Source organism: Solea solea, chromosome 18 (assembly GCF_958295425.1).
Source record: "Solea solea chromosome 18, fSolSol10.1, whole genome shotgun sequence".
Taxonomy (NCBI): Eukaryota; Metazoa; Chordata; class Actinopteri; order Pleuronectiformes; family Soleidae; genus Solea; species Solea solea.
In genome coordinates, this window is record NC_081151.1 from 2,094,616 (window position 1) to 2,112,514 (window position 17,899).

A 17,899-nucleotide genomic window follows, 5' to 3' on the forward strand; every position below is an offset into this window, starting at 1 on the left:
ATCATTTTTGTGTCCGTAATCCGTATTTACAGTTAATCCGGTGATTTACTTCTCAGTTGTTGATGAGAGGAAGCATTTTTATTTATTTTCATAAACAACACGGTGGAGCCTGCGCACACACACAAATCCACGTCCGACCCAAAAATGTGCAGAGCGCAGCACCAGTGGCTGAGCTCAAGCTCGGGACCCACAGAACACCAGGAATCATCTCCTTAGCAACAAGCTGCTTTAAAGAGGTTTCTGAAGAGGGAAGCGGGCTTATGAGAGGCTGTGCATGAAAAATACATTCGACTTGAGATAAAGAGAGGAGGAGAAGAAGAGAATCTTCCTCCCCTCCCTTCTCCTCCCTCTCTCTCTCTGCCACTGCTCACCCACACGTCTGAGGGAGACGATGAGAGCAGTAAGCCATGAGAAACACGACCATTGCCATCCGTTGCCTAATTGCCACGATGCCGGCGCGACAACACCATTTGCATACAGGAAAGACGGCTGAATGATATTTTATTCAAATCTGTCTCCTCTGTGACTGCTTCAATGAAAACATGTGCACACACTGCCTTCACAAAAGTACACCTGACCTCCATTTTTGGGTCCTATTTGCATCTTGTTGACACGTAGAAACACTGCTTCCTGCGCCCCCACCCCGCCTCACAGAACAGTTTTTAGTGCAAACCCCCGTCAGCCCTTTGCACTGCCAATTTCCAGTATCAACCAGATTTGAATAATCATTCTATTAAGCTGTCAGGTCCCCAAATCCCTGCGCTTGTTTGGGAGGTTGAGATATTTCCAGACCTGTAAACAAGAAAATATGATTCCAATTTAAAAATAGCTTGGCTTGAAATTCGCCGCTGCTCTGATGCCACACAGTAAATTGACATCACATGATAACAGTGTCACTAGTGATGCTGGAGACAATGCCTCAGTCCTGGAGATGCAAACGTGCAGCAGAGATCATGAAGAGGCGACGCCGCGTGGTCTCGGTCACAGAGGGGCTGGCAGTGGGACTGGATTTAGGATTACGCTGAAATGAATGAAGAACAATTAACTCCATGTACTCTAGTGTATATATTCATTCAGTCATTGTGTACCCATTAATCCTCCACATGAGGCTCGCAGGGAGCTGCAGCCAATCCCAGCCGGAAGGGGGCGAGAGGCGGGGCCACACCCTGACAGGTCGCCGGTCCAATGCAGCGGAAACAAAAGGAAACATTTGACCGTGAATTTAAACAAACAAAAGGGAAGAGACATGGAATCAATCTGTCTCCCTTTATTACACTTTATATGTTAATATCACCTTTTACAGGGTTTACAGGGTTTACAGGGAGCTGCAGCCTGTGGCCAACACACACTGCAGCGCGACGCTGAGACACACCACACTAATCCAAGTGATGACTGAGTGAAAATGCAGAGGCGCCGAAATCTTGAGGTGAAAGACAATAGCTGACATCAGACAATCCCATGATGCACCACTCACTATCAAAACAACACCAATCTGGCAGGAAGCCATATTACACCAGGCAATATGTCCGCCATCTGTGTTAGACCAGTACAGAACATTTGATCGGATCCCAAAGGGGAATCGAAGCAAGCAGAGGAGACAGGGGACACAGAGGAGACAGGGGAGACAGGGGACACAGAGGAGACAGGGGAGACAGGGGAGACAGGGGAAACAGAGGAGACAGGGGAGACAGAGGAGACAGAGGAGACAGGGGAGACAGGGGAGACAGGGGACACAGAGGAGACAGGGGAGACAGGGGAGACAGGGGAGACAGGGGAAACAGAGGAGACAGGGGAGACAGAGGAGACAGAGGAGACAGATGCATTTCACTCGTGTTGTGATGACAGAAATCAACCCTCACTTACTTTAATATGGTGTTTATTTGCTCTAATTGTCCTCTCCAGTCAAATGCAAGGCTGAGTCTATTCTCTTTCTTTCTTTCTTTCTTTCTTTATTGAAACAATACTCAAACATGAAGGGCAAAGCAAATGAGAGAGTGGATGAGGGTCGTGTTATAAAAACAAAGAGAAAATCCAAAAATACCTGTGGAACACAAGGAGCAGGAAAGTGAACAGATGAACCAGCGAAGACACTGGGGAGCACAGAGATGGAATACACCCCCGAGAGGAAGGGACACAGGTGGATCACACCAGGGTGAGGCACACAATGTCAGGGGAGGAAAATAGGACACACACAGGAAGTGAGAGGAGAAGCTACAGAATAAAACCCAGAAGAAGAACTCAAAGTGAAGCGCAACCAGAACTAAATTCACCAGGAGAATGATGAAGAGTGTGAGTCGTGGAGAATGATGAAGAGTGTGAGTCGTGACAGAATACATACATCGACGTGTTTAAGCTCACGATGAAACAGTGAAGTCCGTGAAGCTGTGTGGAGCGGTGAGTGTGGCAGAACTCGTCCGAGTCATCCATCATCGGCGGGGGAGACTCCCCGCCTCTGGTGGCACAGCTGTTTGGGCAGTGACACCGGCGTGCCGACAGCGGCCCTTACATCTGCTGCTGGGTCGGTGTTGACAGGGTCATCTGTGGCTTTGTGGTGCACAACAGCCAGAGCGGCGCGCTGGACGCCGTCTGCAGCAGATGGACGGAGAGACACAAAACACAGGGTCAGAGGGCTGGAGGTGATCTTTGGAGAGGAAATGAGTTTGGGATTGAAGTTGATTTCATATCAGCCTGTAGCTTTACTTCTCTGGGAGAGCGGGGGAAAATCGTAAACTACTACTTACTGACTGTAAGTACTTGAAAGGCATGTTTCCTTCGCTGATTGAATTCCCCTTAAGTAGAGGACAATTTAATGAGTGAAAATTGAATGTATTCCAAGGGAGCGGGGTGGACCGTTAAAGGGCCAGTGTGCAACACGGAGGAGGATTTAAAGGGGCAAAAATGGAATAAACCCATGTTTCATTTCTGTTCAAAAAAATGTGGTTATTGTAGCTGTAGAATAATAACAACAACAATAATAATAATAATAATAATGACTTTATATTGCGTTACTCAGGCTGCCATCTTGTGCTGTTGTGTTTCAGTTCCAGCAGCAAAGAGGACATGCATTATTTAGTGTTTTAAAGCTTTTCCATTACAGGACGAGTCATGAGCGCGACGTCCGACACAGGAATCAAACTGTAGCTCGTTTAAAAAGACTTAGAATCCTGAAAACATGCGTTCATCTCCAATATTTAACAAGGAACTTTCGAAATTCTCAATTAATTAAGGGAGGAGTCTGGCGTATTTAGTGACAGGAAGTACGGAACTTTTGATTAAGCGCTGTTTTTTCTCGAATTACTGCCACAGTGTTCTTTTCTTGGTACAAACATCAAAAACAACACTACGTTCTGAATATGGAACATAATGGTGGAAAGGTGAGAGACGTCATGATTCAGTACGCCGGATAGAAGAGTAGAGCTAGAACTGTATAACGGAAAAGTGCCGTTAGTCCACATAAACCTGAGGTTTGAACTAATGAAGAAAAATCTGCCAGGAATATGTGGCAATGACATTTATAGATGATATTAGTCGTTTGTATTCTCAGACAGTGAAGGAAAGGCCTGCAGCTTGTGCCCTGACTTGGATATTTCATAATACTTAGTTATTTTTTATATATATCCAAGATTAGGAACGGTTAGATTAATATAATAATCATTAAAGGAAACAAAGGAGATAAAGTAACAATCAGACAACGACTGTATAATCTGTCTCAGTACAGAAAACACTGAGTTACATATTTAATATACAACCAAACGTGACTTTGTAGCCTAAACCTGACCCACACACACACACACACACACGTCTCTTCTCTGCTATGACATCCTGTGCTTTTGTGCAGTCGTTCATGCACCACAGTGCAAAAGTGACACAGTTGTTCTCGTCCACTGGCATTTTCACGAGTTTGACACTAATGGAGTTTACACTGGTACTCTACTGCCTCCAGGAGAGCGCTGGATCCCTGCAGTAGTGAAGTCTGACACCTTTCACCTTCCTCTGCCCACTCTGTTTTTAGACGTTACCACTGTCAGCCACAGAAATGATGCCTAAACCATTTTAGATGCGGTTTCAAACTGACTTTAGTGCAAAGTTGGTGCAGCTGGTGACCAACTGGAGACTGTTCAGCGATGTACGAGACAATGCTACTGTACATGAGTTGATGACGAGAGCGACTTGTACACACTCTGAGCTGCTGACACTTCCTGTATACAGCGAGCTCCGTCCTCCAGCACACGTTAAAGAGGCTGTTAGTGAGCATCATGCACCACAGTCAGACAGTGAGGGGAGATTATTCCTAAATGTGTGACTCACTGCAGTGATAAAACTTTTAGTGCCTGTTAGTGTGAATAATTGTTTTGCTTTTTAATTGAAATAACCACATTTACTCCCGGTTATTTTTAATTCACACGACTGTCATGAGACAACGACGACACGACACCTGGATTTCATTTCATTGTGTCATATTTACGTTGTGTTGGTGGAAGATAATGAAGCGTCTCTGTGCCATGTGTCATCCTCTCTAATGGTCTGAATATGGAAATATTAGACAACTGCTAAATGTATAAAGAAGGAAGAAAAACACATTCTGGGACTAAATCATGCACAGCGACCTCCTGCCAGCTCCACAGTGATTCATACATTTGGTGCTCCATTCAGTGAGGAGGGGGAAAAATGCCTTTTATCATAATCCAGCCCACAATCGCAGTTGTTACTGCAATATAAGTAGAGATGGTCTGATCTACTGGTGGATCCATGAAGATCTCAGCCCTCTCAGATCCTAAATGTGTCAGACTAGACTGCAGTTCAATATTATGTAAAATTATTCACACTTTTTCCCTGTGATGTAATACTGCAACACACTGAACTCGGTCTAATCTCCAATAGCTTCAGATTCAGATACTGCACTGTGACACAGAAATGACACGTTTAACAGATATTTGACATCACATGTACATTTTAAACAGAATATAGTACACGGCCTGTTCTACTGTCAAGTCAAATGACTTTCTCCTTTGAAAGAAGGCGTTATAAAATAGATGTGATTCTCCTTATGTCAAATATCAGACATTATAACGATACATACGAGGAATGGGAAGATATTTCCTGAGCGTTTTCGCCATGATAACAGCAAAATCATGCTTTAATTATGTGTACTTTTATATATTTTTTTACATCCGCTAGCACCCAACCTGTATTTGGTTTGTATCCATAGTTTAAAAAAATAAAAATAAAAATTGCATTTCCTGAGGATAGAAGAATCAGGTGAGGGGACACAACCAGAGTCCACTTAACATCTGGATGTTTTTGGACAGTGGGACGAAGCAGGAGCACAGAGAACAAACATATTGCCGAACCAGGATTCAAACCGGTGACCACTTTGCTCAGAGGCAACAATATGGCCCCTGCACGGCTGTGTGTCATTTCAAATAAGGAAGTTTAAACTCGTCTGTTTCCAATCATCTGTATTTAACCACCAATATATGAAAGAATCATGTAAAGAAAAGGAGAAGAAGCCATGGCTGGAGAAGAAGGTTCTGCAGTCAGCATGGCAGAGCACAACAGGGGGAGGAGGAAGGGTTGGGGGTGAGGAGAGAGAGTTGCTATAAACACAACCAGGAGGAAGGATTAAGTCATTTTAGAGTTCAAACCCACAAACAAGCCCGGAGAGCTGACGGGAGGGGAGGAGGAGGAGGAGGACGCTGTGGCTCCTTCTCCTCAGCTGCTCCACCCCAGCAAGCTTCTCCTTTCACCCCCCCCCCCTGCTGAGAAGTCAGCTTTTATGTTTCTTTTCAAAGTCTCAGGTAGTATTACCCAGGGCAACCTTGACAGAGCCCGGGGCAAAGGCAGGCACTCGCCTCTGTACCTGAGCGAGCATGTGCAGCGCGGCGCAGGTACACAGCCGCACGCCCGCTGCAACTCATGCACAGGATTATTCAGCCAACCACACACCAGCAACCTGACACTGATGTTCCTCTTCCTCCCTTCCTTCCTACCTTCCTCCCTTCCTTCCTTCCTACCCACCCACACACTACCTACCTGACTACACACACACACACACACGCACACTTTGATTGTCTCCACACCGTGGCTGTCATTAAGACTCATTAAGGGGGATGGTTTTATTGAAGGCGGTCGTGTTGAGGCATCCGCTGAATTATTCATACATGCCTTCCACTGCACTCTCTTTTTCTCTCTCCTCCTCCTCTCTCTCTCTCACACACACACACACACACACACACAGACACACACACAGACACACACATCACTGAAATGCAGCAAGCTAGTGCAGACGAGCAAAAGCGAGTCTATATAGGTCATTTCCTCCTCTACCCGCATCGTTCAGAAAGTGGAACTGGAAGGTGGGAGGGAGACAAAGAGCGAGGCTTATTATAGCAGGCAGACGCACACACATACACACACACACACACACACACGCACACACGCACACACACAAGGCCCGAGCAGATAAAGGAGTGTACACATCAGAGAGTAGATTGTCACAGCAGTGAATGAAGCTCAGAGTGGCTTTTGCCATAAGGTAATACTAATTCATTGTTGACAGATCCGGTGAGGCAGCGCTTTGTGTGTGTGAGTGGGTTATTGTGGGTGAAGGAATTGTGTGTGTGTGTGTGTGTGTGGTGATGGCCACATGTCATCACATGCAGTCCTGCACAGTGCCGAGCATGTCCGCTGAAACGGACGCACATTTACATTTAGTTTGATCATATATTCCATCAAATATTCATTACATGCAATCAGGGTTTATTATGCACAATCACGTGGTGATAATAGAGAGCAAAAAGGAGAGTTAAACGCTGTGGGTAAACGCACACGGAAGGCTTCAATAATGAGAATGCAAAGTGAATGGATTTTTATTTTTTTGTTTGTTTTTTAGTCATTTTTGGCGACGATTATCTATCAGTTATGACAACACTGTGCTCACCGCGGCCTCGGTCAAGACGGCAGCACCTCTGCTCCAAATGTCGCCCAAACTGTCAATTTGTGGAGCAATTTCATGCTTGAGTTTGGACCTACTGTACTTTACAGTCGCCTGCACACAGTTTTCCAGTGCAATGAGCAGAGGTGTGGTGGTGGGGATGGGAGGTGCACAGCATATACTGCACCCACCTCTGGTCAGGATACTGCAGCGTAGGCCAGGGATCAGCGAGGGCCAAAACATGTGATCTTCATCATTCAAACCCATGTTTGCAGCATCGTTTTGAATCATTGCATATTTTTTTCAGAATAAAAGCTCTGAACTTGATATGACATTTAATTATTTTTTGTGAAGAAAAGCAAATAATTAAAGATGAGATTTTGCCGGTCCAGACACTAATTGCTGACCACTGATGTAGGGCATCAATAACACAATTAAAGAATAAAATTCAGAGAGGTTCACGACAATTTAGCAATTTGACTGAAGCGATTTAATGAAGCTAAAGTAGTGTCATTAAATCTGCAATCGTCTGAAGTCGAGTTTCACGTTTCACAGGCTGCTGCTCAAAGTTGCTTCTCTGATAACTAACCTGACCCAGAGGAGAAAGACAGATGTTTGGGTCGAGAATGACGGAGGATTTAGGCGATTGAAGGTCTGAGGAAAGAGTTATATGTTAGCCTGCGATGAAAGCTGGAGGCCGTAAATGTTTGGAGGAGAGAGGGAGAGAGGGAGAGAGGGAGAGGGAGAGAGGGAGAGCCAGATGTTTGCATACCAAACAGCAGAGCCAGCAGAACTAGAGCAGGAGAAGAAGGGAAAGCTATAGTCCATCGTTTGTTTACATCCTGATGGCCAACATTAAATAAAGTTGTCAAGTAAGAAAAATGACCCAAACAAATTCACTTATGCGTTTAGATACGAACGACAACAAACGGACAATGATTATTAGGCGACTTTCTCGACTGTCGTGGCTGAAAAAGACTCTAGGGGAAACAAAGAGGCTACAGGCAACAGATGCCCACTACACAGAGTATTTATGTTTCCTGTATTTATGGTTATAAGGACATGAAGGTGTTTTCTGACAAAAAAATAAGGGGCTGTTGACGAGTCAGTGATAACTCATTTGTACCTGAAAACAAATGAGATCGCTGCGACTGCGAGTTCATCGTCCCACTGTGACATCATTGTATCTAAGGAAAGTTAAACAGACTTTTATCCAAGCTCTGTTTTGGTGGATGAGCACAGCACCGCCGCTGCCACCATGATCAGTCTTACCCTAAGATGACATAAATATGGACAGACAGAGCAGGTCATTAACATGCAGCCACAACATTATGGTCGCCCCCTTGTGGCTTGCTAAATTACAAGTCATAAACCACGCTGCCACCGTGTGAGCAGACGGCACACGGGCCAAACAAGCAGGAAACAAACGATCCAAAAAAGTGGTCCAGGGTCCAAATAACATCACCAGGACAATGATCTGGGACATTTGAGCTTCCTTTAAGTGCAGGGGGAGAATGTGGCGATGCGTTGTCTGTCTTTCATGTTACGTTTCCATAGATACTTAAATTTACACTGAGATTTCAAGCTGCCTTCAGACGAATGTTAGTACGTGGAGAATAACTGTGGCTGTCGATGAGTCCACAGAAAACCTTCGTATCTTATTTACAGTGTTCTTTACTCTTTTTTTCGATCAACTGCGTGAAGCACACGTGCAGAAAGGTCTTCGAGGTATTCATCGCTTCCCATCGTCTAGTTTCAGTTTCCATTTCACATGTTTTTAGTGGAGCATTTCGATGAGAGCGCCGGAAGGCCAGCATCTCAATAACATGACCTTCACTGGCTTTCGGAGAAAGGAGACAAATGAAAGAACCTCCATTACTGCTCGGCTGACATGCAAACATGCTGTGAAGACAGGTGTGAATGTGTGTGTGTACTTTATATATACTTGTACTTCTGTCTTTGTACGATCCGTTTGAAGGTTAACACTTGAGGAACTTTTCCACTGCAGGAACTTTTTAGTATTCCATCGCAGGAACCAGGAACTAAATGTAAGGACCGGGCTGGTGTTTGGTCCCCTGCTCAGGGGGTAGAACTATAGCTACATCTGGAGAATCACCCTCCACATGAGGGTTGCGGGGCAGGGTTCATCCTGGAAACCAGAGAACCAGGAGAAAGACCCACACACTCACATGGAGAACATGCCGGATCAGTGACGTGACACTGTTTCTCTCTCTGTACTCACCACTCACCACATCTGTGACTCTGTAAAACATCCATAAAAAACGTCAGGTGAGCATCATATTGTGTGTGTGTGTCATAAAGGCCATAATTCAATCAATTTTGTGTTATTTCCACGTGTGTGAATGTCCTCACAAAGATACATATACATGCAGTAGTGTGTGTGTGTGTGTGTAGGCTCACAGGGGCAATATCACAGCAAAGGTTCACTGCTTCTCCTTGTCACCTGGGTTCTTCTGTTGTCACCTGATGTCTTGTCAGTGACCCAAATGTCAAGTGCATCTGTGCCTGTGTGTGTGTGTGTGTGTGTGTGCGTGTGTGTGCGTGTACGTGTGTGTGTGTGTGGTCGACTGGACAGAGGAAAAGACAGATCTGGGGCAACCAGTTCCCATGAGTGTGTCCAAGCACTCCGTGGTGGATGACATGTCTGATGTGAGCAAGGAGGAGAGGCAGAGCGAGTGAGAGGAGGAGGAAGTGTGTGTGTGTGTGTGTGCAGCCAGACAGTGGAACAGCCAGGGGGTCAGAGGAGGACAGAGACATCACATGATCACACACACACACACTCACACATTCCCATATACTGGTAGCTAATCTATATGCATCACTACACCGGTGCTGCGACACTCAAGCAAGTGGCCGTGCATGTAGCATGTAGCATGTAGCACTACACTTATTAACTTCACGTGCTTAATGTAAAGTCCATTAGTGGCCATGTCTCGTCAGAAATATAGTAACAACATGTGAGTCATGTGGTCATTTTATGACGATGATTCAAAACTGTAAAATTTACAAGAGAAATTGTATAGAAATAAACGGGGAGTTTCAGTCACGACTTACTGCAGGGCGACGGAGGCCACGCCCTCATCCATCACATGACATCACAGGTGATTTCTTAGAAACGCAAACTATTGAAGCCACACATTTGAGCCCAAGGACTAAATAAAGTTTTGATGATATCATGAGGTCGATATTTGATCTATTGTATTAAAATGTGACTTTTTGGGGCGACAGGAAGCTCCTTTTACATTTTATAAGGAACATTTTACTCAACATGTTTTTGTTGTTCAGTGAAATTAATATTTGTATTCTTATGACAAAAAATGTTTTATCCAAAATTTCCAGCAAATTCTCATTCATTCCTATAAATTCCCATATTTCCCGTACCAAGTTTCCAATTTGGAATATTCCCAAACTAAAGTTCCCGTGGAAAGCTTCTGGAAATGTTCCACCCCTTTGCGACCCTACTTCAGATAAAGCCAAACAATTGGCTGATCTTCTAACGCTGGAGTGTTTCACCTCACTGTTCATCAGTCATTTGCTGCCACAGAAGATAAAATGTCGTCTCCTCTGCAATTGTTAGCGGCTAATGCTACAGCCTCGTACCCGCCTGACTAAATTAGCCGGCAATGTCTCTCCACCAAAGTTTGGGAGCTTCAGTCTGTCAGAAAGCACAAAAGTGTGATCGCGCCGGTTTCATACGAACAGAGAAAAGCAGCAATTAGAGCCGCTCCGTCGTATCCCCACAGATCAACCGCTCAAACACTGATCCCGCGCCTTGTACTCCCGACTACTTCCAGTCGCAATCGCGCGACACAGAGTGATGCAACTGACGGCGGTGCACCTAATAGACTCACACACACACACACACTTTGATGTCTGTTTCCAGCAAAGTGCACAAAAGTGAGAGCTGATAAAACCTGCAGGTGACTCAGAATTCTGCAAATGTTGAAAAATGACAGCACATGTGTTTTAAAATTGTAATATGTACAAAGACACCAGGGAATCAGGTTACATTTCAAATATAATCACTCGTAAAAAAATCTATATTCAGGTGGGTGAGGGTATTCATTCATTCATTCATTCATTCATTCATCCCAGGTCAGCCTCCATATCTGTACTTTACTTTGTTATTTATATTTCTAGCAACTTTGACTCCACTACATTTCCTCTAACTCTCTTTGTTGCTCGTTACTACAAAATAAAATCAGAAGAAGAAGAGTTGGTATTATGGTCTGTATTTATATAGAGCTTTTCTAGTCCAGATGAGCTGCTTTACACTGCAGTTTTCACCCATTCACACGCGTCTTGCTCAAGGACACATATAGACGAGCAGAGCCAGGAATTAAACCCACAACCTTCCAGTTGAAAGACAACTCACCTCACCACTGAGCCACCACGGCTCAATCCTAACTCTTTTAATACTTTTACTTCTACAGTACATTTTATATCAGAAAATGTCTTTTGATATTTAACTTAAAAAATGACTTTTTCTGGTAAGATACTGTAGAAACTAAATTTGAACATATTTTAAATTAGACATGCATCTGATTAGATACTTTTTTTGTGTTGATTCATTGATTCTGAATCTGAATCCTGAATCTGAATCCAAACTTATTACATTTAAAATGCACTTAAAAACCCTTTAAAGACATAAAACACGAGCACAGAAATCAGACAAAACTAAGATGAGCCAAAAACAAGACAGTAAACATGTAACCGTGTATTAAGATGATATTCAAACACAGGCGGTGATGGGCTCTGCCTAATGTCTGTGGTTTGGCAGCAGCAGCTGTGGAAGCCCCACCCACATACTGTGAGTCATAATCTCATTTTCAGGAGCAGACTGCAAAAGAACACAAGGCAGGTGAAGGCCCGGTCACATTAGGAAATAATAGAACAAATAATTCAATGACACTAAAATAAGGAAATGGAAAAAAATGAAAAATTCTGCTTTTAACACAAGATCAGTGTGGATACAATCTAAAATGGATGCCCCCTCACTGAGAGCCTTTTTCAGCACATAATAAAGAATGACACACCAGGTGCTAGAAATAATATTCACTTACAATCAGTCTACGTATTAAAATCCACCTTTCATTTCATTTTTCAAGCCTTTGAGGTGTATGGCAATGACTAAATTGGTTTTAATGGATTTCATGGGGCGCCGCTTGTGCGTTCTTTGATTGACAATAAGGGTCTGCGGGTTGCCACCGCCCCCCCGCTCCCACTCTGTCCCCGAGCTACGCACCATTGATCAAACACATACAAACTGTCACTCTGTATTGCCAGGTCGCTGGTGATGGACTTACCAGTCACTTCAATCATTAGTCAATCAGCCACACACTGAAGCATGAGGATACAGTTGCATCCATCTTTATTTGGCTGGAGTTGAAAGACAGTCCTTGAAAAGTGTGAATGCACCGAACGACTGTGACTCAAACACAAACACAGATGATGAACTACCTTTATAATTCAACTGTCTACTGCACAAACACCTGCTGCAATCCAGTAACATACAACCTGTAAAGTCCTTCAAGATTGGACTTTGACAAACTTTACATAACCCTTTAACACCTCAGCCTCAAAATGTCCATCTGGACTTCTTTTTGCTTATTTTAACCATAAAATGGGCCAGAAAATGTGCTTTTGTCCATTTTTCCAGGATCTGGCAGTTATTTAAAATGTATTTTAAAAACAAACATTAGTTTGAGTCCACAAACAGGCCTAATACACATGGTGTTAAAGGGTTAACAACACATTAAACGCAACACAAACAGCACAAACTACTTTAACTAACTCAACTGTCCAGTGCACTGGCACAAACACCCACTGCAGTCCAATGTGTAACCTGTGCGACCTGTGATGTCCTTCAACGGCAAATGGCTCTCAATCTCCACGGACACGCCACGAGGGCAAAAGGGTGCGTGTCCATTCTGGACGTGAGAAATGAGCACAATTACAGCTTTTGAGAGGTAATTATATGTGCATTGCGCTGGCAGAGGCCCATAAATAATCAACGCTGAATCCACCCCGTGTGCTTGTTCGTTAATTGAAGAACAATGAGGCGGGAGAGGGAGGCGGGGGCCCCCGCGTCAAACTGTGATAGTGCCCTGTCTGTTGAGGACACTTTCACCCACAGAAGAAAGGAAGGTCGGTCAAACGGGACAAGGCTGAATGATGTCATGGACCAAGGCAACAACTCTAACAGCAAAGAAGAGAAGGAAACATTGGAGCTCGTCTGGCAGGAAGTACACATGTTTGTAATGGGGTACTTACAGTAATGTTTAGAATGTTGCTTTTCATCCCTCATCGTGTGATTCCAACACCATCTGTTAATAAAAAAATAAAATAAAATAAAATAAAATAAAATAAAATAAAATGAAATGAAATGAAATGAAATGAAACCAACACTGGGACAGTTATGTATGTGTGTGAGTGTGTGCATGAACACTGGGCTTTAACTGCTGCTCGTTTCACAGCAACACTAATGTGAACTGTAGCCTGGGACGGCTTATGAGCCAGTGGGCTCCTGGACATAGACTGGACACGGCTATTAAAACAAAGCTATTAAAATTAAAATGATTTGGTTGTCATGTAAGGAATCTCCCATTCTTTTTTTAAATCAGGTAGCACCTGGCTGATAATAATAAAATAGTAATATTAACGATAATAACAATAAAAATAATCACAACATGACTGAGGGGCCGTTTGGGCTTTTCACATAACTTAACCTTCAACCCCGTCACGACATCCGGGGTGGATAACATAGATTATGAAGACAACACATAATGCATAACATAGTAGCAAAGACATTGGAGTAGTAGCACAGAGGCTTGGGCTTCAGGGCCCCCTGAGTTCTTGGGCCCCTGGGCCATAAGGTCCAGAAATCTGTACGTTATAATATATGAAGTAGGACAAATGAAAACATGCAAATGAATGGGAATTACCATCCATAATAGTTTATTTAAAGAAGCCTGAATACAGAAGTCTTTTTTTATTTCAGTGATGGCTTAATGGTCTCTGATTGCCCCTTCTAAAAGCACTTTATCTGCTCCTGTGATGCGATGGTAAATAAGTAGCTCAGGGCACACAGAGGTTTCCTGTTGTCAGTGTTAAGTAGCTATCCGTGCTCGCTCCGAGCTAACATCAAAAGTGAAGGCGCCGTGTTTCATCAGGGGCTTCCGACGCTACTGAGCTAAGAGCTTAACAGCGAGCACACTGCAGCTCAGGTGCAAGTAGGTGAACATGTAACAGATTGTTGTTTTGGGTTTTTTTGCTCCCTTGTATAGTAAATCCTCGCCCGTTCAAAATAGTTTGTTTATTTTTAGTCCTGCACGAGCTCTGTGCGCTGCGAAATGTCAACGCTGCAGGAGATGTTCACATTGTGTGCAAGAGAAATAATAATAATAATAATAATGATGTTTTACAAGTGTTTTACAGTCTGACATGAAATATATGATTATTAAAGCAAAGGTTTGGTCCCTCTGTGGGTGTTATTTTAAAGTTATTACAGGCGATGTTACGTGATTAATACTGAAGCATCAGTGTGTGAACAGCATGTTAGCGTTGTCGCTGTACACAGATTCATCTGACGCTGCAGAAATGACGTTAGAAAATGTTTTTATACTGTGCACAAATTTGCTCTTGTCACAATTTACTGTACATTATGATGTGAAACGGGTCTTGATTTAATTTGCCGTCTATAAACGGTGGGTTCCCCCATATAAAAAGTTTATGAAACACCGATGTAGTCAGTAAAATCTCGGTTAAAAGGGAAACTAGTAACTAAAGCTGTCAAATAAAGTGGAGGGCGGAACATTTTAAAGATAAAGTAGCACAAAACTTGAGAAAATGTACTCAGTTGAATCAGTAATCGTTACGGACGCCCAGCAGTGGTTAAACACCTCCAACTTTTTGTCCTCACATACACACAGTGGGTGGAATACGTGACCTCTGACCCCTGTTGCAACTTTCATTTCATTTCATGACTTGCCTCCAGCTCAGAAGTTGAGTAAAATAAGTTGTGTTATAAAAACATATTCACCAAAGAATAGGAATAAAAATTGCTGGATGTGTATAATTCTGGAAAGTTATAACCTCTCGCTCTCTCTCACACACACACACACACACACTTACCTTTCATGGTGGTGGTGTTTTGTTGGGCGCCCTCTTCAGGACATCTGAAACCCCCGTCCTCCTGTGATCGGTCACTCTTTCCTTTCGTTGTCTTCCTTCCTTCCTCCCTCCTTTTCCATGCAGACATGTTTGTGCATAATCCTCATTTCAAGAGGTCATATAAAGTCTCCTCCATGCAAATGAGTCCAACTCTCTGAGGTAATAATCACCTGAAGCCCAGGCTGCTCGCACACACACACACACACACACACAAACACAAACACCCCAGGTGGCTCCATATTGCATCGGCGACATGAATAAATGATTAAATGAAATCTAATTTTTTGTTTTTTTTATTTCATTTCCTCGGCAGCTCAATCCAATCCCGCCTCCGCTCTTTGAGGACGACACCTGGATGACCCTGAAGACAATACACCAACACTTTAGATTCCAGAAAAGCACTGGTACGATATTTCTGATGTTTCGTGAAGGAGTGAAACAACAGCATTGTATACGAAACACAAGGCAGCATTTGTTTTATTTACGGTGATTGACAATGTAAAGAATGAATAAATAGAGAATTCATTCCCACTGTCGGAGTTTCTTAGTCAACAAAATTAGATGCAAAGGTCTTAATAACTATTCCACATCTAAAAATCAACCTTAGATATCCCCCCACACACTTACCATGAGTCACGTGAGGTTGGTCAGCCGCCTCCTCCTCCTCCTCCTCCTCCCGACTCACTCAGGTGGAGCTAACGGCTAAGCTAACAGGTACGTTGCCATCGCCGGTGTAGAATCTGAAATATTTCCACGTGAGGATTTGGCAATCGAGGGCAAGCTTTAGTCACAGTGCCTTCTGTTGGGCCACATGGTAATAACGTAACAGGACGATGCACTTCTAGGCTGTATATTTTGAATTTTACGATTTGAGTTTGAAATATCCACAGTTCTATCATCCACATTGTCACATGTATTGTATATTCAAGTAATGGCCGCCTCTTTTACTTGGGGAAAAACCACTTTCTTTGCAGCCGCATCAACATTTTACTCATTTCCTCTCAGTTTCATGCAAGTCCCATCCCAGGCGAGCAGCATCTGCCACAACAACACTGTCATCTCTTATTCCTGGTCAAGGGTCGAGACCTGAGGTGGACAGACATGTAAAGTTCACAGTCACGAGGTGACGCGGCGCTCTGCTGCTACAGACAACTGACGAGTGGCTGCATGAGCTCAGAGATGCCAGAGAATAAGTTCACCATCTCACACACACACACACATTAGGTTTTATATGGTCCATTGGTTCTGGCAGATTGGGTATGTGAGGTGTTTGATGATTACCAGGGCAATTGTATCAAAGGTTGGTAAATACCTTGCTTCTTCTATCAGGGTACTGCCACATCCAATTTAAAGACTTTTAAATACCTCTATATTGACGTGTAGAATAAAGTTTACATATAAGAGCATTACAATAACAAATGAAAGGATATAATGGAGAAAAAGGAATGAAAAAGTAGTGTGTGCTATAGATGCTTACAGTACAGCTGCCATTGGCAAACATCAAATATCTATTTTATGGGGTTATCAAAAGCCACTGTGAATTTCAAGGGCATTTTGGCCCCAGGCCCAGCTCTAATATCTGATCTATGATTATAGTTAAGCAATGTAATTGTACATAGTAATGCATCAAATGGCTTATTTTTTAAAATGAAAGGTCTCACTAACCTCACGTTACTAGAAAGTAGCATTTGTGTGAATATTCTTCAGAAACTAAAAGTTTTGATCATTAATTAACATTGTTAATAGTGAACTCATCCATAAATGCTCCTAAAAAATAATTCTACATAAATAACCCACTGTAAAATCTGCTGTGGCGTATGGGAAAGTAGAAACTGAGTCCATCAGAGAGGATGGGGATCAGGATGATCATGACTGGACTAGTAGGTTTTCACTGACATTTATGGAAGGTTATGTGAGATGATTTGTATGTATTTTGTTTTTAAATTTGTAGATTAAATTTGTCACAGGATTACAAACTGGAAATGTTCTTTTGTTTTCTTCCTTTTCTTATACTTATACTTATATTAATCCCTTAGGGAAATTCTTTCTCTGCATTTAACCCGTCCTGTAATAGGAACCTGGGCAGCCACTGGGCGCCTGGGGAGCAATGGGGGTTGGGTACCTTGCTCGGGGGAACCTCCAACCCTCTGATCTAGTGGGGACTCGAACCGGCAACAAGCCAAGTTCCCTTTCTACTTGGCCATGGCACATACAGCTAACTAGATACACTGGGGAGGCAGGGGTGAGACACATCAGGGCGGGGCAGACAACAGGAACAGGAAGCAAAACTCAACAAGGTACACACAAGGAAACAACTTGAACAAATGTCCAACAAAAGGTGCCCAGATAAATCCAGGGAGGGGTCGTGACAGAAAAGGGAACGTACAACCAATAAATGCTTGGTCGTGACGATGATGGGTGAAGTAAATCATCACAGTAAATGACACAATAATCCAACTTTTGTAGATGACAGAAATGCTGCGCTTTGGGTTTTTTGGTTCAATGGCTCGTTGTGCACATATTATTGTTGGCTGTAGAATGTAATGTACAGTATATGCCTCATAAGGATATATAGCAGCGTGCTGGGTGTTCATAATGTCAGCAGTAAAATGTGTCCAGTCTCCGCATCGACTATCAATGCATCATACTTAGTGTAATTTGTCTGGGGCAAGGTTTCAGGAATACTAAAGAGGCGCCACCATCGATTCACATGCAAATACTCTGCTCTTATTGGTGGTAGATTGACTGATTGGTCACTGGGTTTTCTGTACG

General features: G+C 43.3%; 1 long non-coding RNA gene across 1 annotated transcript; it reads right to left on the reverse strand.

Moving 5' to 3' along the window:
* Window positions 1–431: 431 nt before the first annotated feature.
* Window positions 432–13,270, reverse strand: LOC131445037 (uncharacterized). The gene is made up of 4 exons (XR_009233792.1): window positions 13,229–13,270; window positions 2,339–2,586; window positions 1,089–1,166; window positions 432–1,021 (listed from the first exon to the last, which is right to left on the reverse strand). It is a non-coding gene; the product is annotated as an uncharacterized LOC131445037 (long non-coding RNA).
* Window positions 13,271–17,899: the final 4,629 nt, after the last annotated feature.